At 36.3% G+C, this 27,985-nt stretch overlaps 1 non-coding gene across 1 annotated transcript; it reads right to left on the bottom strand.

Annotated features, from left to right (window-relative positions):
• Nucleotides 1-4,871: 4,871 nt before the first annotated feature.
• Nucleotides 4,872-4,978, bottom strand: LOC131832835 (U6 spliceosomal RNA). Its single transcript, XR_009354197.1, has one exon. It is a non-coding gene; the product is annotated as a U6 spliceosomal RNA (small nuclear RNA).
• Between the last annotated feature and the right edge of the window lie 23,007 nt (nt 4,979-27,985).

Below are 27,985 nucleotides of genomic sequence, written 5' to 3'. Positions count from 1 at the left end.
AAGCGCGGTGGCGCCTGTGGATTGAGCCTTAAGGAAAGGGACAAGTCTGTCACTGCAGAGCTACGGAAGCCTGGCTGCTAAGGAGAGAGGAGGGCAAGATTGGGGCAGGGGAAAGGGCTCCACTCTGAGGAAGGAGTCTGGGCAGAAAGCATGCCTGTCCCGCGCCTTTGGGCCCTAGGAGATCTCAGCAGCTCTTTGGTCACCTGTCCTTGGTGGAGACAAGGGCTTGCCACAGCAGGCGCCTACCCTGAACTCGAGAAACAACTCCCAGAAGGAACTCGCCATCAGATGCCATCTTCCTCCAGGATGTGGAAGCTTGGAAGAAGCAAGGGGTTTAAAGGGAAGGAGTGGGGACAGTCCCCCAAAGCTCCCTATTCAGTGCACGGGCGGTGTGCAGGGATCCTGTCACCTCTCCTTTCCTGTGGGGAAAGCACTGGCCAAGTCCGCGAGTCCGCCTGAGCGCCAGAGTAAAAGGCCAAGGGATGCCTACACCGGGAGATGTTAGTGTGCATAGAGTGCCATCCTTAGCTACGCAAGCTACTGCAGGGTTGTGGCTTTGTCTGCTTAGTCGGCCTGGCAGGGTAAACCCAGGACGTGAACATGGAGCCCGGGAAAGCAGGGCCCAATTGGCACCAGCTCTCCCGCAGCTCTTCTTCCCTGACGCGACTGAAGCCTTGCTGAGGAAGCAGCGGCGAAGTGCTGTTCTCTCCAAGCCAAAGACTCTGCAGAAGCACAGCATGCGCTGAGAAATGCTCTGCGAGCTGCTGCTGCTTCCCTGAGCAAAGTCTCGCAGTGGGAGAAACCCGCATACAGCGAAAGCCTCTTTGCCTGGGCGTCTCCCCTGGAAAAGCACAGTATTCGTTGGGAAATCAGAATTAGGTTTTGGAATGCTGCTTCTGTTTGCCTGAGCTAGTCTCCGCAGCACGGTGGAAGATTCCCGCATGGAACGAAATACTCTTTGCCCTAGCATCCCCTCTGCGTAAGAGAGAAGCATGGTTGCACACGTCTGTCACCGCGCTCCCCAGGAACAAGTGTGGGGAAGGCGCAACACGCCGCCCCCGGGGAAGAGAAGGAGTCCTTGGCCCTGGGGTCAGGAAACGCTCAGGAATTAGGATAGCCTGCCGTGGCACGAACAGCAGGTCGGAGGCAATACAAGTGACACCCGCTACCTGTGCCTAGAGATGGAAGCCTGGATGGGAAGGAGACATGAGGGGACGACTAGGGCAGGGGCGTGTGCTCCACTCTGAGGATGGAATCTGGGCAGAAAGCAGGCAGAAGGGGACAGCATCTCTTTGGCCACACGTCGGAAGGGAAGCCTTGGCATTGCCACCAGGTGCCGTACTAGGAACTCGCAGGAACAACCCCATGGAGAAACGGGCAGTCAGATGCTGTCTTCCAGCAAGCTGTGGCAGCGCTGTCGGTGGAAGGGGGTGTGCCAGGGAAGGAGTGGAGAGAGTCCCCCACAGTACCCCATCCCAGTGCACGGGCAGTGTGCAGGGATGCTGTCGCCTCCTCTCTCCTGTGGTGAAGGCACTGGCCTCGGCCCAGAGTCTGCCGGAGCGCCGGAGCAAAAGTAAAAGCCTTACCTACGCCAGGAGATGGTAAAAGGCATAGAGTGCCATGCTAGGCCCCACACGCTGCTGCAGCGTGGTGTCTGTGTCTGCTTAGTTCGGCTTAACAAGGTGAACCCCGGGCGCGAAATTGGAGCTCGGGTACTCAAAGCCCAAGATGAAACAGCTCTCCCGCGGCTCTTCTTCCCTGCCGCGAAGAACGAACGACCAAAGCCTTACTGAGAAAGCAGTAGCGAAGTGCGGTTCGCGCCAAGCTGAAAACGTCTGCGAAAGCATAGCAGTCGCTGGGAAATCGAGTCGGTTCTATGGGCTGCTTTCGTTGCGTGTCTTAGCTTAGTATTCAGAGCACGATGGGAGAAACCCGCATAGTGGGAAAGCATCTTTTCTGGGGCATACCCTCTGGGAAAGCACAGAATTCTTTGGGAAATCAGAGTCGGGTCTGTGGGATGCTGCCTGCTGCTTGCCGGAGCTAGTCTCCACAGCACGATGTAATAAACCCGTATGCAGCGAAATGCTCTTTGCCTGGGCATCCCCTCTGTCGGAGAGAAGCGCGGTGGCGCCTGTAGAAAGAGCCTTAAAGAAAGGGACACGTCTGTCACTGCAGAGCGACGGAAGCCTGGCTGCTAAGGAGACACGAGGACAAGATTAGGGCAGTGGAAAGGGCTCCACTCGGAGGTAGGAGTCTGGGCAGAAAGCATGCCTGTCCTGAGCCTTTGGGTCTAAGGAGAAAACGATCCTTGGCCACCTGTCCGTGGTGGAGACATGGGTTTACCACCAGGTGCCTACGCTGAACTCGAGAAACAATGCCCAGAAAGAACTGGCCATCAGATGCCGTCTTCCTCCAGAATGTGGAAGCTTGGAGGAGTCATGGGGTTTAGGGAATGGAGTGGGGATAGTCCCCCCAATGCTCCCTATTCAGTGCACGGGCGGTGTGAGGGATCCTGTCACCTCTCCTTTCCTGTGGGGAAAGCACTGGCCTAGTCCGTGAATCTGCCTGAGCGCCAGAGTAAAAGGCCAAGCGATTCCTACACCGGGAGATGGTATTGTGCCTAGAGTGCAATCCTTGGCTACGCACGCTACTGCAGGGTTGTGGCTATGTCTGCTTAGTTAGGCCTGGCAGGGTGAACCCAGGACGGTAACATGGAGCCCAGGAAAGCAAGGCCCAAGAGGCACCAGCTCTCCAGCACCTCTTCTTGCCTGACGCGACTGAAGCCTTGCTGAGGAAGCAGCGGCGAAGTGCTGTTCACTCCAAGCCAAAACCTCTGCGAAGGCACAGCATGTGCTGAGAAATGTACTGCAGGCTGCTGATGCTTGCCTGAGGCCAGTCTCACGGTGGGAGCAACACCTCATACTGCGAAAGCCTCTTTGCCTGGGCATCTCCCCTGGGAAAGTGTAGCATTCGTTGGGAAATCAGAGTTGGGTTTGGGGATGCTGTTGCTGCTTGCCTGAGCTAGTCTCCGCAGCACGGTGGAATATACCCGCATGGAGCGAAATACTCTTTGCCCTAGCATCCCCTCTACCTGAGAGAGAAGCGTGGTTGCACACGTCTGTCACTGCGCTCCCCAGGAGCTAGTGTGGGGAAGGCACCGCACCCCACCCCGGAGAAGAGGAGGAGCTGCTGGCCTTGAGGGCGGGAAAATTGAACAGCCACATGCAGAAAAATGAAATTGGACCATTTCCTTACACCATACATGAAAATGGACTGGAAATGGATGAAAAACCATAATGTGAGAAGGAAATGCATCAAAATCCTTGAGGAGAGAACAGGTAGCATCCTCTTTGGCCTCAGCAGCATCAACTTCTTCCTAGGAACATCGCCAAAGGCAAGGGAAGCAAGGGCAAGAATGAAGTATTGGGATTTCATCAGATCAAAAAGCAAAAGCACAGCAAAGGAAACAGTTAACAAAGCCAAAAGATGACTGTCAGAAGTTATCTGGGAGAAGATATCTGCAAATGACATACCAGATAAAGGGCCAGTATCCAAAATCTATAAAGAGCTTATCAAACTCAACACCCTAAGAACAAATAATCTAATGAAGAAATGGGCAAAGGACATGAACAGACATTTCTGCAAAGAATACATCCAAATGGCCAACAGACACATGAAAAAATGCTCCACATCACTCGGCATCAGGGAAATACAAATCAAAACCAGAATGAGATACCACCTTACACCTTTCAGAATAGCTAACATGAACAAGTCAGTCAATGACAGATGCTGGCGAGAATGTGGAGAAAGGGCAACCCTCCTACACTGTACGTGGGAATGCAAGCTGGAGCAACCACTCTGAAAAACAGCGTGGAGCTGCCTCAAAAAGCTGAAAATACAACTACCCTATGACCCAGTGCTTGTAGTACTGGGTATATACCCTACAGATACAAACGTGGCATTCTGAAGGGGCACATGCACCCAAATGTTTATAGCAGCAATGTCCACAATAGTTAAACCATGGAAAGAACCTAAATGTCCTTCAACAGATGAATCAATAAATAAGATGTGGTATATGTACAATGGAATACTATGCAGCCATCCAAAGAAATGAAATCCTGCTATTTGTGATGACGTGGATGGAACTAGAGGGTATTATGCTTGGCGAAATAAGTCAATCTGAGAAAGACAACTATCATATGATCTCCCTGATATGATGAAGTGGAGATGCAACATAGGCGGTTTCGGGCGTATGAAAAGAAAAATAAAAGAAGATGGGATTGGGAGGGAGACAAACCATAAAAGACTGAACTCACAAAACAGACTGAGGGTTGCTTGGGGGGAGGTGTGTTGGGAGAGGATGGTGGGGGTATGGACATTGGGGAGGGCAGGTGCTATGTGAGTGATGGTGAGTGCTGTGAAATTTGTAAACCTGGTGATTCACAGACCTGTACCCCTAGGGATAAAAACACATATGTTTATAAAAAATTTTAAAAAATAAGTTTAAAAATCCATTAAAGAAAAAACACATATTGCAAGCCCAGAGCTAATCTCATATTCAATCAAAAACGTTTGAAAGTTTTCCTCTTAAAGATCAGAAAAAAGACAAGTGTGTCCACTTTCACTACTCTCATTTGACATAGTACTAGATGTCCTAGCCAGAGAATCAAGGAACACAAAGAAATAAGAGACTCCAAAAAAAAAAATAGGAAAAAGAAGAAGAAGTAAAATTTTCTTATTTTGGATAACATGAACTTACATGTTAAAAAATCCTAAAAACTTCACAAAAACTTTGAATAAACAAATTTAGTAAAGCTGCCAAATACAAGATCAATACATAAAAGACAAGAATTTTGTTTTGTTTCATTTTTTTTAATATGGAATGCTTCCCAGTTTTTCATGTCATCCTTGTTCAGTGATCACGCTAATCTTCTCTGCATCATTCCAATTTTAGTATATGTGCTGCCAATGTAAGCACAAGACAGGTGGGTTTTAACACTCTAATGATGAACTATCTGAAAAAATAAAGAAAACAATCTAATTCACAATAGCAGCAAAAATAAAAAAATACTTAAGAATAGATTTAACTAAGAAGATGTACTCCATAAACTATGACATTGATAAAGAAATTGAAGGAGACACAAATGGAAAGATAGCTCATATTTATGAATAGTAAGAATTAACATTGTTAAAATGTCCATACTACCGAAAACAATCTGTAAATCTAATTCCTATCAAAAATCCAAAGTTAGGGGCGCCTGGGTTCCTCAGTGGGTTAAGCCGCTGCCTTTGGCTCAGGTCATGATCCCAGGGTCCTGCGATCGAGCCCCGCATCAGGCTCTCTGCTCAGCAGGAAGCCTGCTTCCTCTTCTCTCTCTGCCTGCCTCTCTTCTTGCTTGTCATCTCTCTCTGTTAAATAAATAAATTAAAAAACTTATAAAAATACCTATATTATTTTTTTACAGAAGTAAAGAATCCTAAAATGTATATGAGACCATAAAAGACAACAAATAATCAAAGCAGTTCTGAGAAAGAATGAAGAAGAGAAATTACACTTCTTGATTTGAAACTATACTACAAAGCCCTCATGCTCCAAACAATAAAGTATACTGGCATAAAAACAGACCAATAGACAAGTAGAACAGAATTGAGAGTCCAGAAATAAATCCTTTCATACAGTCACCTAATATTTGACTGGGGCCAACATATGTAATGGGTAAAGATAGTCTGTTCAATAAATGATATTTAAAACTGTCACATAAACAGTATGAAACTGGAACCTTATATCACTCATAAGTCTTAACTTGAAATAGATTAAAGACTTAAAGGTGATGCATGAAACTAAATTTCCTAAAGGAAAACATAGGAAAAATTCCCCTTGACATTGGTCTTGCCAATAGTTTTTTGGATACCAGACCAAAAACACAAGCAAAAAAAGCAAAAATAAATAAATGGTATTACATCAAACTAAAGTTTCTGCATTGCCAAAAAAAAAAAAGAGAGAGAGAGAGAACGAAAACACAATCCACAGAATGTAAGAAAATACTTACAAATCTTATATCTGAAAAGAGGTTAATAACCAACAGATACAAATTGAAAAAAATATATAATTAAAAAAATAGCAAAGGATCTCAATAGACTTTTTTTTCAAAAAATTTATATAAATGCCCAACAGGAGCATTAAAAAGTGCTCAACGTAAAAAACTCAGGGCAAAGTCATTATGTTGTTGTTGTTGTTGTTTACCTCTGAAAAACACAGCAAGATATTACTACCTATTAGAATATATACTACCAAAAAATTGAAACTAACAAATTTTGGTAAATATTCGGGAAAATGGGGAACTTATGCACTGTGATAGGGATATAAATTTGTATGGAGAACAGTATGGAGATTATTCATATTATTAAAAGTAAAATTACCATATGATTCAGTAATCCCACTTCTACGTATATATCTAAAGGAAACGAAGTCAATGTTCAAAGATATATCTGCACTCTTATGTTTATTATAAAATTATTAACTCTAAGCAAGAGATGGAAATAACTTCAGTATCCATTAATGGATGAATGAATAAAATAAGTATGGTAAATATATACTATGGAATACTACTTAACCATGAAAAATTAAGAAATACTGCCATTTACAACAGCATGGATGTATCTTGAAGGTATTATACTAAGTGAAATATTTCAAAGATTTTATATATTTTTAAATATATACAGAATCTGAGGAAAAGGCAAACTAATGGAAACTTAGAGTTGAGTTGACAAAGGGTGAACCTGGGGTGGAGTAAGGTGGTCAAAGGGTGCAAAATTCCAACTATAATATGAAAAAGATCTGGGGATCTAATGTACAGCATGATGATCGTAGTTAATAAAATATACATACTTTTTTTATTGAGCTTCCCTTTATTAAATTTTGCATATATCACATTCTTACAAGTTGAAAGTTTATAGCAATCTTGTATAAAAGAGGTCTGCTGCCACCATCTTTCTAACATTTGTTCATTTTGTGTCTCTCTTTCACATGTTGGTAATTCTTGCAATATTTCAAGTTTTTTCATTATTATTGTATTTGTTATGGTGATCTGTGATCAGGAATTATGACCCACTGAAAACTCAGAACTAGTTTACTTAAGGTATATACATTGTTTTTCTTTAAAAACATAATGCTATTGAACAATACAGTATAGTGCTTATTTTTATATGCACTGGGAAACATAATTTTTTATATGCGCTGGGAAACCAAAAAAAATAATAATTTGACTTAGTTTATTGAGATAATCACTTTATTGAGGCAGTCTGGAACAAAACCCACAAGACCTCTGAAGTTTATCTCTACTATACTATATACATAAAAGTTGCTAAGAGAGTAGATCTTAAAATTCCTTATGATACATGCATAAAAAACAGTGGCAACTATAGGAGATAGTAGATGTATTAACATTTTTATGTAGATTGTATTGCAATATAGATGTATACCAATTTATCAAATTGTACAAAATTTACACAATGTTAAAAGTTTGCAATGTTATAAGAAATCATTTCTTAAATTGACAAATTATAATATGTCGATTTTTTTTTCAATAAAGCTGGAAAAAACTTTTTGCAGAATTAATCTATTTTTCAAATAAGGAAGTAAGGAAGTAGAAATTGCAACTAACTCTGAAAGAATAGAATATAAAATCCATTTTCGTTATATACACTGTGACAAAAACTATTATTTAGTTTACAATGAGGGAGTACTTATGAAGCATGAAGGATGGTCTATAAATAAGGCTGAAGGAGCTCAGTTTTAAGGTTTAAATTTAAAATATTCTTTTGAAATACTAACTGACCACCCAGCTTTCCAAACATAAATGTCTTAACTGCATGAATTTATTTCATACAACTCTATAATCTTGTTTCATAAGAAAGCAGCATGCAAATTTTGAATAAGACAGACTTGCTTAAGTTTCTTTATGTTCAACAGTAAAGGATACCTTTCTAAAAATAAATAGAAGAAAAATCAGCATATTTATTATGATAATTATTATTCATAATAAGATTTATATTGAATTAGGGAATATATATCCTCAGAGGGGGTAAAGTAAAATGAAATTTATTTTGGTTAATGTGTCTATGAATAGTCAATACAATGCCTCAATAGAAATGAATATTACCATTTTGAACAATTTAATTACTATTATTAGAATTATTATAAGTATAAAAATAGCTATCATTTTAGCATGGAATATGAAACTCTCATGCTCCATGCTTCATCACATCCACACAACAACCCTGCATAATAAGTATTATCATCACCATTTCATGGGTGAAAAAACTGAGGCTAACACATTTAAATAACTGGTTTATGATTACATGACTAGTAAAGATGCATCACACTAATTTAGGCTTTATGATTTCAGAATTGTACTCTTTCCACTGCACATTCTATTACTCTGTAAATACTTGACATGTTTTCATTTAGTTTTTAATTTTATTCATGTGGTGATGGCTTAAAGCTTCATTTAAAGGAAGCTTAAAAAATTCATTTAACCAAAAGCTCCCAAGAATTAAAAATGTCATGGATCTAATGTAGACATGGATATCATTAGTTAATGGGTAACTGTATATTTTCCACTCTAGTGAGATAACAATCAGAGTATTTTTCTAAGTTTTAGTCTCTCAGTGTTCAGAAGGACTTTGTTAAAATAGAAATATTTAGACAAAGGTGATCAAAAGTCTGGATCAGGTCACCTTAAGATAAATATTAGGAAACTGAGGAAACAAATGGAGATTTGAACACTGAGCTATGATATAATGAATGGTTTCAAGTATTTAGTAGAGTATAGAAAAGCCCTTTAAAGCCTGGTCTTAGCCTCGCATTGCAGCTTCTGGGATATCTGTCTATCTATCATCTATCTATCTAGATATAAATTTGAAAACTTTTTTTAACTTAAAGATTTTGAGAAATAGAACATAATCAGCACCATAGAAGATCTGTTTATGATAACAACCTAGCCCCCACCTCCCAGTTTGTTAATATTCTCTCTTATTTAATGTAACATTGTGCAAATAGACCACTACTGACCTGCCATTATGAATGAAATAGCTATAATCATCTGGTTGCATATCCTGGTGAAAATATTCATTTAGTTCCATGTTGTATTTCTAGGAATGGACCAAATTTTTATTTTTATTTTTAAGTTTTCTGAATATTGTCCAAATTACCTCAAATGTTTTTATTATGGGCACTTTCATTCTTTCACATTCTTGCAAGACAATTTTACTGTTGCCCAATATGGTAAGTGTGTAATAGTATGTCATTTTAGGTTTAATTTATTTTTAATTTAATTTTTTTTAACTGATGGACACTGATGGCTTTTGTGAATTATACTACAATGAACATGGGAATGCATACATTAATTCACTATTCTGTTTTAATGTTTTTAGGAAATTGCATACTGTTTTCTATAATGGCTGTACAAATTTACAATTCCACCCACAGGACACAGTGTTCCCTTATCTGAATAAATTTATCTCTTGTTGATGCTAACCATTCTAAAAGGTGTGAAGCAATATATAATTGTGGCTTTGATTTCCATTTCCCTGATGATTAGTATGTTGACATGACATGAAAAGTCATGTCCCTGGTTGGTGTTTGGATGTTGGATGTCTTCTTAGGGAAAAAAAAAAAAAAGTCTGTTTCGGTCTTCTGCCCATTTTTTGATCAGATTGTGTGTGTGTGAGTGTGTGTGTGTGTGTATTACTAAGTTGTATAAGTTCATTATATAGATCAATGGAACAGAATAGAGAGCCCAGAAATAGACCCTCAACTCTATGGTCAACTAATCTTTAACAAAGCAGGAAAGAATGGCCAATGGAAAAAAGACAGCCTCTTCAATAAATGGTGCTGGGAAAATTGGAAAGCCACATGCAGAAAAATGAAATTGGACCATTTCCTTACACCACACACAAAAATAAACTCAAAATGGATGAAGGACCTCAATGTGCAAAAGGAATCCATCAAAATCCTTGAGGGGAACACAGGCAGCAACCTCTTTGACCTCAGCCGCAGCAACATCTTCCTAGGAACAACGCCAAAGGCAAGGGAAGCAAGGGAAAAAAATGAACTATTGGGATTTCATCAAGATCAAAAGTTTTTGCACAGCAAAGGAAACAGTTCACAAAATCAAAAGACAACTGACAGAATGGGAGAAGATATTTGCAAACGACATATCAGATAAAGGACTAGTGTCCAGAATCTATAAAGAACTTAGCAAACTCAACACGCAAAGAACAAATAATCCAATCAAGAAATGGGCAGAGGACATGAACAGACATTTCTGCAAAGAAGACATCCAGATGGCCAACAGACACATGAAAAAGTGCTCCATATCACTCGGCATCAGGGAAATACAAATCAAAACCACAATGAGATATCACCTCACACCAGTCAGAATGGCTAAAATCAACAAGTCAGGAAATGACAGATGCTGGCGAGGATGCGGAGAAAGGGGAACCCTCCTACACTGTTGGTGGGAATGCAAGGTCGTGCAGCCACTCTGGAAAACAGCATGGAGGTTCCTCAAAATGTTGAAAATAGAACTGCCCTATGACCCAGCAATTGCACTATTGGGTATTTACCCTAAAGATACAAACGTGATCTAAAGGGGCACGTGCACCCGAATGTTTATAGCAGCAATGTCACAAGAGCCAAACTATGGAAAGAACCTAGATGTCCATCAACAGATGAATGGATCAAGAAGATGTGGTATATATACACAATGGAATACTATGCAGCCATCAAAAGAAATGAAATCTTGCCATTTGCAACAAAATGGATGGAACTAAAGCGTATCATGCTTAGCGAAATAAGTCAAGCAGAGAAAGACAACCAACATATGATCTCCCTGATATGAGGAAGTGGTGATGCAACATGGGGGCTTAAGTGTGTACGAGAAGAATAAATGAAACAAGATGGGATTGGGAGGGAGACAAACCATAAGTGACTCTTAATCTCACAAAACAAACTGAGGGTTGCTGGGGGGAGGGGGTTTGGGAGAAGGGGGTGGGATTATGGACATTGGGGAGGGTATGTGCTTTGGTGAGTGCTGTGAAGTGTGTAAACCTGGTGATTCACAGACCTGTACCCCTGGGGATAAAAATATATGTTTATAAAAAAAAGATTTGCATAAATATATACATACAGGCCTAAGTTTTTTAGATCGGCCATAATATCCCAGACTTGAATCTTATGTCATTGAATTTAGGCAAGTTATTTTTTCTAACAAGTCATATAATTATATAATTTTGTTGTTTTGATCCTCTTAATAATCCATGTACAATATTATATAGAAATGTGTGGTGGAAATCATCAACTAAGAGAAAGCAGACCTGTGGAAGATCTACAATGATCAGGATGAGTACTGTTTTGTCTTAGGTGTTTGATCCAAGACTAGATGTAATATACTCAGCTCTTCCTGGATCCAATCATTAGTGGAACTACATGCCCTGGAAATAATTCAAAAGAATTAAGACTGAGAGTACTCCAATCCAGAAAAACTATCAAAAATAGCAAAATTCAGAAAAAATTATAATAGTAAGACCTGGCGCCATAAAGCTTCCAAGAGAAAATAGTCTGGCAGTATTCTGGGCAATGCTTTCTTGGATTTAACATAAAAAATACAAACAACAAAAACAAAAATCAATGAGATGAGACTACATCAAGTTAAAAAGCTTCTGTACATCAAAAGAAACAATCAACAAAATGAAAACCTACAGAATGGGAGAAAGTTTTTGAAATCCATATACCCAGCAAGGGGTTAATATACAAAATATATACAAAATATTTAATTTAATTTAATTCCAGATTCATAAAAAAGATAAAACAGTTATTATATATGAGTGGCCATTTGGATTACCCTTTCTGTAATGTACATGCTCAAATCTTTTGATATCTTAACATTGTGTCATACTGACTTCTTTAATAGTAGATTTTCTGAATGAACTTTTAGCTGTGTAGGTCTTCTCTATTTTATTTTCAACTTGTTTTCATTTAAATATCTTTATATTTATTTTCATAATCTGCTTTTATTTTGCTTTGTCTATTATCTATCTATCTATCTATTTGCAAGCAAGAGAGAGCGAGCGAGAGCGGAGGGAGGGATAGAAAAAGAAGGGAAAAGAATCTTAAGCAGGCTCCAGGCTCAGCATAGAGCCCAACTCTGGGCTCTATTTCACAACCCTGACATCATGACCTGAGCCAAAATGAAAGAAATAAAATAAAATTAAGGTGTTAAAAAAAAGGAAAAAGAATTGGAGGTTTAATTAAGTGAGCCACCCAGGCACCCCTGTGGTATCTTAAATAAGCTGTCATATCTTTAAAGTTCTAGAGTATCCATTTGGTTCATTTATAAAACCTTTCTCAATATCATTTTTAGTTTCAGGTTTTTGTTCAATTTGCTTCCCATCTCATTTCTTTGAGCAGAGTAATCAAGCCATTTTATAATCTTTATTGATCATTTTAACATCATACTTAATCCCATTTTGTCTATCAAATCTTGTTAATGGTTTCTCTTTGTGTGCTCTGTTACATTTTGCTATGTTCAAGACATTATATTTGAAACTCTTATTGAGTAGGGATAATTAAGAGCTATAATAATGGTATGGTCCTCCTTGGCAGGATTTTCTCTTATATCTGAGACTCTACAAGACAATCATACTCCAAATTCAGTGATTGACTTTCTCAGTTTACACAGAAGGCAAGGTAGGCTATAGTCTTATTTCTGCTTCTCCTTGTGCTTTGGGGATCTCAACTTAAATTTGGGTTGTACCAAAGTCCTCAAATTTGATTGCTGCTGGATTTTGAATTTTGTTTCTCTAGTATCAAGAGTCTATTAACAACACAGCTCAGTGTGTTTTAGCAGTTTCAAATGCTCTCATAGCTAAAATGGCTTCAGGGCATATATCACTAGGCTCTCATTGTATTTCGTATTTTGGCCCAGTAATCCCACACTTAATTGTTTTTTAAGATTTTATTTATTTATTTGACAGAGAGAAATCACAAGTAGTCAGAGAGGCAGGCAGAGAGAGAGAGAGGAGGAAGCAGGCTCCCTGCTGAGCAGAGAGCCCCATGTGGGACTCGATCCAGGACCCTGAGATCATGACCAAAGGCAGCGGCTTAACCCACTGAGCAACCCAGGCGCCCCTCCCACACATAATTTTTATAATCATTCTGATGTTTTTCATTTTAAATGCTATTTTGTCTGGATTTTTAGTTGTCTTAAGTAGGAGTTTTTAGATCACCATTACTAGAAGCAACAACAAATATACATGAAAATATCTGCAGTAGTTTATCACATCTTTATGGCTTTGAACTTCCATAAGCTGAGGCATCCTTCTCTAATCACTTAGGCAAACTCCAATTTACCCTTTTAAACAACACAAGAATTGCTTCATTTAAGAACATGTTCAGGGATGACTCTTCCCCACTGTTCTTACCAACATTCCCACACACTCTTTGCTACCCACACCTTGTTTATGAACTTTCATTAGGTATATCAGCGTGACCAGAATTTTGCTCTATTGTATTTTTGTCCTTTAGAGCTTTAATTAAATATGAATTCCATAGAAAGTCTGTCCCTTTTCTTTCAAACCTGGGTTAGTTATTTCTTCTCATTCTTTGTCAGAAGTTACTTGATTAGAGAAACTTATAGCTCTATTGTGACTTTGGAGCCTTTACAGTTTTTTGACTGGAAAAATCACCCATCCCTGAGATTTTTACGCAGCTTCCTAGCTGATATTACTCAGAAATCTGTTCAAAACAGACTTTTTCAGGGAGGCCCTTTCGGACCACTCAGTTAAAAAACCTCTTCTCAATCACTGCTCTTTTTAAAATGTGCTTATTTAGTTCAAATATGCATCACTATTAAGGAAAAACCAGTACGATTTTTTAAAAAAGATTTTATTTATTTATTTGACAGAAAAAATCACGAGTAGATGGAGAGGCAGGCAGAGAGAGAGAGAGAGGGAAGCAGGCTCTCTGCTGAGCAGAGAGCCCGATGCGGGACTCGATCCCAGGACCTGAGATCATGACCTGAGCCGAAGGCAGCGGCTTAACCCACTGAGCCACCCAGGCGCCCACGATTTTTTTTTTTTAAGTTGGCTTACCTATTATCTATCTCTCCCATTAAAATGATTCCTCTGGGCTGGGGATTTGTTGTGCTCATCTTAGGCCAGGCACTCAATAAATTGTCTCTGAATGATTAAGTTGTTTGACTCCCGTGCTAGATTCTCAACATCATGAGGCCAAGGATTGTTTTATTCAGTCCTTCTTTATCCTCAATGTCTGTTATATTACAGTCACTTATGTAACTAATGGGAAAAATCACAGAAAGAAAGAGATAAAACTACAGAAAAACCCTGTAGGTTCAATCACACAAAGCTTTCTAAAATTTACACAATGGAATACTATGCAGCCATCAAAAGAAATGAAATCTTGCCATTTGCAACAACATGGATGGAACTAGAGCGTATCATGCTTAGCGTAATAAGTCAAGCAGAGAAAGACAACTATCATATGATCTCCCTGATATGAGGAAGTGGTGATGCAACATGGAGGCTTAAGTGGGTAGAAGAAGAATAAATGAAACAAGATGGGATTGGGAGGGAGACAAACCATAAGTGACTTTAATCTCACGAAACAAACTGAGGGTTGCCGGGGGGAGGGGGTTTGGGAGAAGGGGGTGGGATTATGGACATTGGGGAGGGTATGTGATTTGGTGAGTGCTGTGAAGTGTGTAAACCTGGTGATTCACAGACCTGTACCCCTGGGGATAAAAATATATGTTTATAAAAAATAAAAAATTAAAAATAAAAATAAAATAAAATAAAATAAAATTATTTCGCCCAGAAATTGAATACTGGCTGCACTTTTGATTTTTTTAAATGGTATTGAATTTAATTTAAATGGAAACACTTGAATGGTAGAATAATAAAAAAATTATAAAAGCAACTTGCTCCTTAAAGTAAGAATTATATAGGGCATCTCTTCTAGAAGCAAAATTTTCAAATGTCAAACATCTGAAAGCATAGAAGGAGAAGTAAGAGTGTGAATTGTACTTCAATGCTCTTTTCTTTATATTCAGCAAACAGCTTCATTCACACCTTTCCAATTTTTTCAACTCTTTTGACAAAGCCTTCAGAGGAGTTATTGCTGATGACAACCATCACAGCCTAACAGGAGAACTTTTTAAAGAAAAATAATAGCATGTTTTTCCCAAATTGTTAAGGATATGGTGAAGCTATGTCGGATTCAAAGGAGGAATGTGCAATTCCATGCTATATATAATAATAACTTATTTTAATAGTGGCTTGCAATTTTTCAGATATATCCATTTACTGTAACCACTAACAAATAAACAAAAACAAACAAATTAACAGGGGTTAGAGACAGAAATTATCTAATCTAAAAATAGCACATGTTCACAGAATACACAACACACATCCCAAGTACTACTATAGGTTTCAAGTAATAGTCAAAACAATAGTAAACATGATTCAGACCCTACCAATCAAATCATAAATGGTACCTTAACTGAAAATCCTTATCTTTAGATCAAAGCGGGTAATTGGGTGCTGAAGATACATTATAGAACTAATATGTTATAGAACTCTTCTGAAATGAGTCATTTATTCCATCACTTTTCCTGCACAGCTGCTGACCCATGTTTTGTTTCCTGGAAATAGCTGCTACCCTGTCATACTTCATAAAAGCACATATATTGATAACTCTACTCATTCCTCCATTCCTCTGTGACTGTCACTGTGTTAAAATGGGGAGTCAGCTGACTCACTTGTGGTGGTAATAAAGTAGATGAGTTTGCAAAGTATTTTGTAATTTCTAAAAATTCAAAAACCAAATTACATTGAAATCATAAGGGGTGTTTCAGGGAGAGCTGTAGGATGTGGTTTCTTGTGTAATCCACAGAGATTAGCTCCAACACATATTTAAACTGTCCTCTAGGAGCAACCTTAGTGGTAAAGCAAGAAGATAAACAGATGTATACACACCCTGGCACAAAATTATCACTTATGTTTGGCTTCCTAGTCTCCTCGTGTTACTTATTTATCTTAACTTCTCTCTGAAATCAGGGAACACAGAATCTCAATCAATTGACATCTTTCTACTGAATTACCCAATAGTCTGATCATTCCCCTAAGACTTTTTTAAATTAGTTCACTCATAATCCCAAATCTGCTTTGCTTCCTCATCTTAGTACACTGTAATTTGATTTCAAAATGAGGACAGTTGTCAGTACTGCCACATTCATTAATCTATTTTACAATTCCATGTATTTATAACTATGAAGATATGTTAATAACATCCATTCCAATAAGCCACCCTAAATTTATTATCATGAAACAAGACCTCAAGAAAGAGAATTCAAAATCCTCCATGTATTTGCAACTTATTGCAATAAAGCCTTTATCAATAGACTTCCCTGTGCACATGGTGGTCAAATTGCTGGTGAAAACCAGCCAGATCTATTACAAGCTTTCTCATGGCTTCTAGGTAACCCAAGTGAGCCTTTATTGATACTGGGAAGGGATAAAGCAGGAAAGGGATAAACAGTGATGTAAGAATTGGCTAGACAAAAGTAAAGACTCTCATTACAAAGTGAGTATTTTAAAGCAAAAGAGCCTGTTGGGAATATTGTTTTATAAAATAGTGGTTTTTTAAATTAACTTTTTAAAATTCAATTAGTTAACATATAGTGTACCATTAGTTTCAAATGTAGATTTCAGTTATTCATCCATAGCATATAATAGCTAATGCTCAGTACTTACTGTTATAGCTTCTTGAAAGCAGAATTTTAACCCACTGAGCCACCCAGGCGCCCTTGAAAGCAGAATTTTAGATCACATTTTCTGATTACTTCCATGTAGTACAACACTTTCCTGCTAGCAACCTTTAAAACATACTGTTTGTTAGAGGAATTTCTTTAATAATAAATAAATAGGAATTTATTTAAATTTATAAATATATAAAATAAATAGGAATTTATTTAAATTTATTTAAATATTGCACACCGTTTCATTGTTCATAAATTAGGTGATGATATTATAGCCATTAGTTGGTAGCACTGATATATCACTTTCTTTTTACTTCTCAGTGCATTCTCTTTACACAAAATAGATATATATTTTAAAAGAATCTGAATCTGTGGCAAAATTTTAAAAAACCCTATACAGTAAAGTTTATCATTTTAAGTAATCTCAATTATCTTCCTCAACTGTGATAGTATATCCTTCTATCTAGGCCAGATATTGTATGAGGGATTTGAAGAGACATACTTTTCTAAATTTCACTTTTCTCATCTGCAAAATGCTGATCATGATCCTACAATAAAATACACTTACAATTTTTTGACGAAAATTTATTTATCTATTTTAAGATTTTATTTCTTTATCAGAGAGAGTGGGCGAGAGAACAAGCACAGGCAGACAGAATGGCAGGCAGATGCAGAGGGAGAAGCAGGCTCCCGGCCGAGCAAGGAGCTCAATGCGGGACTCCATCCCAGGACCCTGGGATCATGACCTGAGCCAAAGGCAGCTGCTTAACCAACTGAGCCACCCAGGCGTCCCTTTTGATGAAAATTTAATCTGTATAAACAATATATTTGCTGTAATGCATGGTTCATGGAAAACATCTTATTTAATTATAAGCAACAACACTATTAGAAATTAAGTAAATGTGTCTATAATATTTAAAGTTTTAACACATAATTCCAGTGCTTTGCCTTATTTTCTCAAATCCCTTTACCACTTTCACTGACAGAGTCAAATGTACTTTTTCTACTAGTAGCCAGCTCTTTGTCTTTTGTAAAAAGATGCCCTTGTGAATTATTTATAATAGAGATATTAGCAATAATAATAGTAATAATAAATAGCAATGAAAATGTTAAAAAAATGTTTTCTTAACTAATTAGGGTTCTTAGACATCAATTAGAGGAACCACCTCTGGCAAGCAAATTAATCTGCAAGACATTCCCAGAATTAACAAGTCAGTCAGATACAGGGTTGTCCGTAGACTGAAAGGTGAAGCAAAAGGACTAGGTTTGGAAAATAGGTAAGGACAGTGAAAAAAATGATCAAATTTTTGGGCAAAATAAATTCTTAGGTGTCCTTTCAATGGAGTCCTGGGCATTATGTAGCAGAAACTCTGGAGATTATCTCAATCCATTGGAGTCACCCGTTTATTAGCTTGCTATTGACAAAGTTATTTACAAACTGTAGAGCAAGAGGTTATAATGTAGAAAACTGATGGTAATGCACAAGATTCTTGTTAACAATAATGCAAGTTAGTGATTTTTCATTAGAAAACATAAATTCTATAACCCAAATTATGGGCCCAGAGCACCTCTGCTGCACAACTCTGCTTCTATCCCAAATAACCATGTGAACTAGTTTTAATATATGCTTCTCTTATTAATTTTTGAATAAAAATTCTTGACACAAGTATTTTATAATTGTGTGATAATCATGCATTTAATTTCTTGGAGAACAAAACACACTTTAGCATAACTAAGTTCGTTCACAGAACCAGCCTTGATAACACACTTCTATATGTAAGAAATGATGTAATAAATGTAGAATATTGGGCACTTGTTTGGTATTCTTTGCCATGTTTTGCACTATCTAAAAAGAGATCAGTGAACTTGGACTGGAGTTAGTAGACATGGAAGAAAATAAGATATTACAGAGAATACTCTGTGGTCCACAACCTAAACGGGCTGGGATTCCCATCATTTGGATCCCTGTAGCTTTTCAAAAGTCAATTAAATTTTTGTATCTCCAATTAAAGTTGATTCCCCAGTACTTTTTCAAACATCTCTTGTAAAGTATTGTTTCCCAGAAAAAAAGGGATTTTTTACATGTATCTGCCTTTGTCTCTGGTCATGATCTCAGTCAAGATTCTGGGATCGAGCCCAAATCCTTTGTCCTACACTTTGCTCTCAGGATAAATGGAGCCAAAAGACTTAGATTAATATCAAGTTCTGAATGGGATCTTAGAGCTATTTCTGTCCAGATTTTCATAAACAGAGGGACCTTTGAATTATCAGGCTATAAATAAGTTCTAAATGGAGGGGGCAAAAGCAAAAAGTAGATATTTTTATGTTTGATTTTTAATCATGATTAATTGACTTTATTGATTATTAAAAATACTAACATTATAAAAGTGTGGATCTTTGTAAAACAATGTCATAATGTAAGAAATAAGTTGCATAGTCCTTTGGAGAGTATTAAACAAAGTGTTCAGGTGCCATCTAATTTCTTGTTTAATCCAGAACTTTGGTGTGCATTATCTTGAGGAATAGTATTTTGAAGACCAGACAGACTAACAGAAAACTGATCCAAATGTGTGTGTTTATATTTCTGCTTTTGTTGTAAAAATCAAAGTGTGATTGCTGGTTTAAAATGGTAAAACTAATAATGTTCATGGACTCTGTTATAAATTTTCTTTTTTTTTAATAAATTTTCTATTTGTATGGGAAGAATCCAATAAACATAGAATTAATTGATTTGCAAATCCTCAAAGAGCTACAAGATCAGGTAGTGGTATGTTCTGATTCAACAGCATCATAATGCAGCATTTTATATGTGTGACTAATGGATATTTTCATGAATGTTTGCTAGCTAGTCAGCCAATACAGAGAAATATTAGGTAGGGTAATTACTCACAGTTGTGTTTAATAAAATGAGATAAAATTATCAAATGACACTAATAATAATAATCCTATAGCAGGCTAAATAATTCAATGATAATTACAAGTATTAATCTAGCTTTTTTCCCTGATTATGACTCTTCTCTCCTTTATCATAATGGGAGTAGCAGATTGTCTGCAATGAATTGTGAAAAGCCAGCAGTGACTTTGGCAGTGAAGGCCTCCCATCAATTTTGATAGGCTAAAATGATTCTGGTAGTCAATTTTTTTTTCTGTGTGTGTCATAAAAGAAAGAAGCAATAGTAAATTCTTGCTGTTATTCCATGGAGCCAATAAAATCACACTGCCAACAAGAGGCTTTTGACACCGTAAGTGTAGTTAACTGTCTTGAAATACTAGGCCTGGAAATAAAATTCCAATATTTCACATAACCTCTTTTTTTTTAAAGAAAAAAACAAAACAAAACAAAACAACTATACTGCTTACATTTAGGGCCCTGTTGTTGTGTAACTATTTTTGAACATGTCTACTGTAAGTGTATATATATATATTTTTTTCTGTGCAATAAATTCATTTAGAGATAAATTTGGATTGCAAATTATTTGGGGGGAGGCATGGTATTTGTGGCCAGTCTTACAAGTAAAAAGGACTAAAAGAAAGAAGAAAAGCATTTTTTATTACAGCATATTTACATCTGTCCAAAGTACTTATTTACTATAATACTGACTAATGTATAATACTGTACACAAAGAAAGAAGTTAAATGAGTTATAATTCAGTCAAAGTATAGCTGGCCATTTTAAAACTTACCACTGAATCTTTCTGGTATGAAATGTGATATCTGGCAATCTGGTCCAGTTCATTACATCAGGTCATTTGTATGTTTTTATTAACATTTTGATAGCACAGCACATTTTATAACCCAGACATTTTACAATGGAACTATGATGCATGTATTTTCAAAAGTAGAGACATACATGAAACTATGAGGTCAAAAAAGATGAATGTCCGTAGTACCATATAGACTCAACAAATAAAAGTGTCCAAGGCTCTGAGTGAGATTGAAGAATATTGTATAAGATTAGGCCAACATGTGGTTTTGATATAAATAATTTGTTCTTAAATTAGAATTACAATCGTTGAGTACAGTGTTGAAAATGGCAGATAGATTTTAGCTATCTTTGCTCACTAGGGAAAATGGAAAAATGTTTAGTTTGGTCAGATTTTCACTTATCTTCTGAAAAATCTTACATTTGAGAGAACCCTTCTGAAATAAGAATCCTTAAAGACATAACCCCTTGGCACAAGTTTTCAAGAAACTTGTTTGATGTTGTAGACAATTATATGGCACACGTACTGTTCTAGATGTTTCATGCCAATAATATGTAAGCCATACCAAGGCTACATATACATATAGAGATGTTTCTCAGATTACAAGGGGGCTATGTACAGAGAAACACATAAAAAATTGAAAATGAATTTAATACCCCTAAACTATCAAATATCATAGTTTACCTTAAGCTCATTTAAACATACTCAGAGCACTGACATTTGCCTGCATTTGGGCAAAATCATCTTAAGCAAAGCCTATTTTATAACAAAATATCAAATATCACGTGCAATTTATTAAATATTACACTAAAAAAAGTAGAATGGTTATATATAGAATGCTTGTAAGAATATCAGGTGTTCACCCCTGTAATCTTCTAGCTGACTGGGAGCTGTGGCTCACTGCTGCTTCCCAGCATCACAGGATGGCACCATACCACATGTCACTGGCCCTTTTTATAAAGACCCAAATTCAAAATTCAAAGTACAGTTTCTACTGAATCACTTTCACTTTCACATCATTGCCAAATATATCATAAGTTGAATCATTGTAAATCAGGAGCCATCTTATTTGAAAGTTAAATCACAGTCACCCATATACACACAAAAAAAGGCCTTCATGTAGGGCCATCTATGGATCTCTAAACAACATAGCATGACATATCAACAGCAAAAAATGGATGTGAAGGGGACAATTGCTTTGCGTCAGTACTCTGAGCAGTAACATACATGGCCTTACTCACCTAGCAGAACTCCAGAGCTAGCTGATGGCAAGGAATTTTACAAATGTTTGCTGAACAGCTTAAGCTGTTTAGCTTAAGCTGAAGATTCTTCAATTCACTCAGAGCCTTGGACACTTTTATTTGTTGAGTCTATATGGTACTACGGACATTCATCTTTTTTGACCTCATAGTTTCATGTATGTCTATACTTTTGAAAATACATGCATCATAGTTCCATTGTAAAATGTCTGGGTTATAAAATGTGCTGTGCTATCAAAATGGTAATAAAAACATACAAATGACCTGATGTAATTTTTAAATTAGTGTGCATATCTGTTTTCTAAAGATATGTTAATTTATTTTATTGACTTATTACAAAACCAAATAATTTCCTCTTATTTAAGTGGCAGGTAAATAGAATTCTTTTTAATTGAAATCAAATGGCTTTTTAGGGAAAATATACTAAAAATTCTGTAACTTGTATTGCTTATAAATCTTTTATTGGAATCCTTATCAAGTTGTATTTTTCAAGTTTTTCCTAAATATTCTTCAATGAATTGAAAATATTTTTTGGATTTTATTCAAGGCTATTAACACACGATTTCACTTTGTTAAATATAGTGCTAAACTTTCAACCAAAACGTTGTGTCTTTTTTTTTCCATTACCACATCCTCCATCTACTGAGTGGATTCTCTCCCCAACTAGCACATATATACCATTGTCTATCTTTAGGATAAGTAAAAGTCATCTTTTGTCTTTATTCTATTCCTCGTATGCTTCTGAACTTGTTGAATTTTAATATAGTCACACCATAAGCATCACATATTGGATTCCCCTTTAAATAGTAAACAGTGCACAACCAGAGCATACCTTCAAAGCTATCAATAGACTTACTCTGATATATTATTTTTGTATTTTTGTAAATTAAAATAATTAAATTATAGAACAAGAGTTTCAGGTGGTAGGTGTTGTAAGTTTTACCCAAACTGACTTTTGTCAAACTCGTTTTTGTCATCATATATGTCAAGTAGTTTTCTCGGGTTTGTATTTAGAATACCCTTGTATAATGGATATTTACACTGATATGTAGTATAAAAATCTTGCAATTTATTTTAGAAACATTAAGATATTGAAAATCAATCTATTTCTTTAATTCATTGAAGACATTTTTGGCTTGTTTCCAGTACTTTCTTACTGGTTAAAAAATGAATTTGAAGTAGTCTGAATTTCATTATTTTATGGCACTTTCCTTTGATGAATACAAAGACGATATTCTATATTAGCTATCCGAGAAGAATTTATTTTTTAAATTTTATTTACTTGTAAGAGAGAGAGTGAGAGAGAGCACAAGCAGGGGGAGCAGCAGGGTGAAGGAGAAGCAAACTCCCGTCGAAGCAGGGAATCTGTTGCAGAACTGAGTCCCAGGACCCTAAGATCATGACCTGAGCTAAAGGCTCAGGCATTTAACTGACTGAGCCACCCAGGTGTCCCAATCTGAGAAGAGTTCTGTATGTTATTCATATTAATATGCAGTTTAAAGTCTAGGTAATTAACTTAATATTTTAGTGGCTGTTACATAGATAGCACTATGTTGCAGGCAGAGAGTAAGAAAGCAATATTAAATCAACCATATTCTATGCATTCCAAATGAAAATAATTAATCAATCATAATAAATCCTTCTATTTATGGAATATCAACTTATAAGCTTTCCTCCATAGGAACAATGCCAAATACCAGAATAAAGGGTCATCTAATACAAATAAAGGATAGAATTAAAGAATTCTGGTAAGCCATTTAATTTTGAAAAATGGTGTTATATTGTTGCTGAGTTGTGGTTTTCAGTTACATAATATCTGATAAGTGTAGAAGGAACATGAGTGTTACGTGAGATGAGAAATGGTATATAATTAAGATATTTTTTAAAGTGCAGATGAATAAAAATTTGTAAACGTAGCATTATGGAGGAATAAAAATAAATGATAGCTACACACTCTAAAGTGAATAAATCTTGGAAAGCTAATAGAGAAGTAAAACAAGGACATTGCAAAAAGTATGGTACATTTTTATGAAGTTCAAACAAATTCTGTGAAACCATAGATGGACTTAAAGATACTATTATGTATCAAATATTGTAAAAATTAAGCAAGGAAATAGCAAACATAAAATAACCAAAGCATACAAACTTGGGTAGATACAATAGGTGTGATCATGTTCTACTTCATAAAGAGACGAGTTAATAGATAAATAGAAGTAACTAGACTTTTTAGAAGTTAATAAAACGTTTCCTGTTATTTCTTAGTAATATAAAATATATGGTTTTCTAACAAAAACGTTTATCTTAAAAATATTTAAAAATAAATTTCAGGCTACTCATAGGGTTATATTTACTTTTCCACTGAAGGAAAAGCTGGTTGTTGTAGTTCTAGTTGTTTGTTTGTTTTAGTCTCCTCCTAGTTTTTATTATTACAATGTGGAATGGGGAATGTTAGATTGAAAAGTGAATTATTTTATAGACAAAGATCATTACTTGATTCACCTCCTGGTACAGCAGATGGAACTCCTGAAAATATGCCCTTTTGCCTTATGGAAGAGTAACAGTTTTGCTTACTTCTGAAACATACTTGGTGGTGGCCCTATTTAGTGACACCATAGTAAACATTTTGAATATTTGCAATTAATTTTTATAGTCATAGGGCTCCAAAAGGCACTGCTGGTATCTTAGCAGGTATTTCAATAAAGCTAAAAGTTGCCTGAGTGTTTAAAAATATTAACAAGGCACAAAACATGGCAGAAGTATTGTCCTCAGATATTATTTTTTTCCATATGCTCCTGATTCCAGACATGACAAGTTATTTTTTAAAACCTTTTTTATAAAAGATTTTATTTATTTATTTGACAGAGATCACAAGTAGGCAGAGTCAGGCATAGAGAGAGAGGAGGAAGCAGGCTCCCTGCTGAGCTGAGAGCCCGATGTGGGACTCGATCCAAGGATCCTGGGATCATGACCTGAGCCGAAGGCAGAGTCTTTAACCCACTGAGCCACCCAGGCACCCCCATGACAAGTCATTTTTGATAGATATATATAAAATGTATTTTCCAGTCATAAGAAAAATGGTTCTGCTATTTTTAACCTTTTTTTTAAATTACATAATTTTTTAATTAAAATTTTATTTTTTAATGTTTCACATTTCTTTTCTTTTTTAGAGATTTTATTTATTTATTTGACAGACAGAGATCACAAGTAGGCAGAGAGGCAGGCAGAGAGAGAGAGAGAGAGAGAGAGAGGGAAGCAGGCTCCCTGCGGAGCAGAAAGCCCGATGCGGGGCTCAATCCCAGGACCCTGAGATCATGTCCCGAGTCGAAGGCAGCAGCCCAACCCACTGAGCCACCCAGGCACCCCAATGTTTTACTTTTCAATATACTACTTAGAATATAAAACCTATTCCATTTTGTAAGAAGTTTAACCATTTAAAAAATGGTAATTTTCTCATTATGTCTTCCCCTCACATTGCTTTATTTTGAATAAAAAATTTCACAGTAAACATAACTGATGCTTTCCTTCTGATGGTCCCTCTATTGGTCATTTTGTATATGAGCCATGACAATTAGTTTTACAAAATTTATTAATGTTTGTTGATATGTTTTATCATAACTAATTTTCCCTCCCTTATCTAGATTCCCCAGCTTTCAGACAGATGGACACTTCAATAAACCATACCCAAGGGATGTATCAAGTACATCTTAGACATTCTAACAGATCCTTGAGGTCTCATTTTGCCTAGGGATTTGCAATAGGTTCTGCCAGAGGCACCACTGTGACAACTGATGTCCATGGTCTATCTCCTGCTCAGGTCAAGAGGTCACTGGTTTCCAAGTTTATCTATACAATTAATGCATTCCAGCAAGTTCTTTTTTTTTTTTTAATATTAACAAACTTATTTTAAAGTTTATATGGAGAGGCAAAGACTCACAATAATCAACATAGTGTTGAAGGAGAACAAAGACTGAGGACTGACTTCAAAGTTTACCATAATGATGGGGCGCTTAGGTGGCTCAGTGGGTTAAGCATCTGCCTTCGGCTCAGGTCATGATCCCAGAGGCCTGGGATCGAGTCCCGCATAGGGCTCTCTGCTCAGCAGGGAGCCTGCTTCTCCTAATCTCTTTCTCTGTCTGTCTCTCTGCCTATTTGTGTTCTCTCTCTCTGTCAAATAAATAAATAAAATCTTTAAAAAAAGTTTACCATAACGTTAATTGTAAGCCAGATATTGCAATACCACAGAAAGACTAGATTAAAGCAACAAAATATATATTATCAATTATATTTTATATTTAATATAAAAGCAAAAGCAAGAGAGCAAAATACAATCTTTTAAAATAATAGTTCTGGAGTAATGGTGAAGCTAAATATAAAAATATAAAATAAAATAAAATAATGAAATAAAATAAATTCAGGCAGATATCATACACTCTTCACAAAAATTAACTCAGATTGGATTATAAACCTAAACATGAAACATGTAGAAGGTAATATAGAAGAAAATTTAAATGACCTTGGTTTTGGCAATAACTTTAGCTACAAAAGCACAAGCACTGAATTTAAAAATGTCTACTCTGTGAAAAACAATGCCAAGAGAATGAAAAGGCAAAGCACAGACTATGAGAAAGAATTTGCAAAATACACATCTGGCAAAGGACTGTTAATCAAAAATACACAAAGTCCCCTTAAAACTCAACAATGGGGGAAAATCCTGATTAAAAATGAGCCAAAGACCTTAGCAGATACCTCACAAAAGAAAATATTACAGATGGCAAATAAGCATATAAAAAGATGCTTCACATCATATGTCATCAGGAAAATGCAAATTAAAACAAAAAAGAGACACCAGTACATACCCAGAATCCAGAGCACTGACAACAGAACACGAAATGTTGGTGAGGATGTGGAGCAACAGGAATGTTCTTCCATGTCTTTTGAGAATAAAGAATGGAAAACAACTTGGCAGTTTCTTACAAAACTAAACATATTCTTGCCAGATGATTCAGCAGTAGCAGTTCTTGGTATTTATCCAAAGAAGATGAAATCTATACCCACAAAGATGTCTATAGTAGTTTTATTCATAACTGACAAAAGCTTGGAAGCAACCAAGATATCCTTCCATAGGTGAAAGGTCAAATAAAGTGTAGTACATGCAAACAATGGAATATTATTTAATGCTAGAGAAATGAATTACCAAGCCATGAAAAGATATGGATATAAATATTTAATAAATATTTTATTTTAGGCTTCTACCAGTATATCAATAGTATTAGTATGTTTTAACAGGGAATGCTCAGCATTCATGAATTTACCTAAAAAAATATTTTGGGTTCAATATTTTAAATACTTCAACCTCTATGATTCTATTCCTAATAATTTTGAATTGGGGTAAATAAAACTTAATTTTTTGTAACTTGTTTCTTATTGCAAAAGAGCTCAATGAAATTTTAGAAAATAAAAATTTAAAAAAAAAGTTTAGTTTACTATTGCCAAATAACTTAAAACTTTATCTTATATGCAAATACATATTTTTTTCTAAATTGATTTATATGCTACTAAAACCAAAAACTTTTAGTGATACTAGATTTCATATCATGCAATCAATGCCAGAAATCCATCTGGCAATGATTTGTCTTATATAGAGTTAAGATGGGTGTTATTACAATGCAAGATGGAAACAAAGATAGTATAACAATTGGTGTTACATAACTTTTCCGTTTTGATCAAGTTACTAATCTACAAAAGGCTTGTATCAGTGACAGACTTGGGAATTTAACAAAACTTTTAAACTAGCATGTGCGACTCATTCCTAGAAAACAACACAATCAATAACACTTTATTTACATTAAATCATGACTATTTCTCCATTTGAATAAAAAAGGTAGCATCCCCAATAAGTTTATTGAACATGAAAAGTTGAAATGCTATAATGCTCCTAAGGAATTAAATGATCCAGTCATGAATTACAAAAAAAGGATATAAATTACCAAAGTGTTTGTATAACTGTAATGTACAACTGCCCATTATCGTTCAATCGTGTAGGCTTGTACAAGAACTCTATAAAAGAACTCCACTTCTAAACTGTGGAAAATATGTTCCCTTTCCCCCTATATACAACTATTAAGCCATTCATTTAGCTTTTAAAATATCCACTTAATACAGGCTTTTTACACATTTGAACAGG

The sequence above is a fragment of the Mustela lutreola genome, chromosome 5 (genome assembly GCF_030435805.1).
Source record: "Mustela lutreola isolate mMusLut2 chromosome 5, mMusLut2.pri, whole genome shotgun sequence".
Lineage (NCBI taxonomy): Eukaryota > Metazoa > Chordata > Mammalia > Carnivora > Mustelidae > Mustela > Mustela lutreola.
Note: the sequence above shows the minus strand (reverse complement) of the source record. Positions and strands in the feature narration are given on the sequence as shown.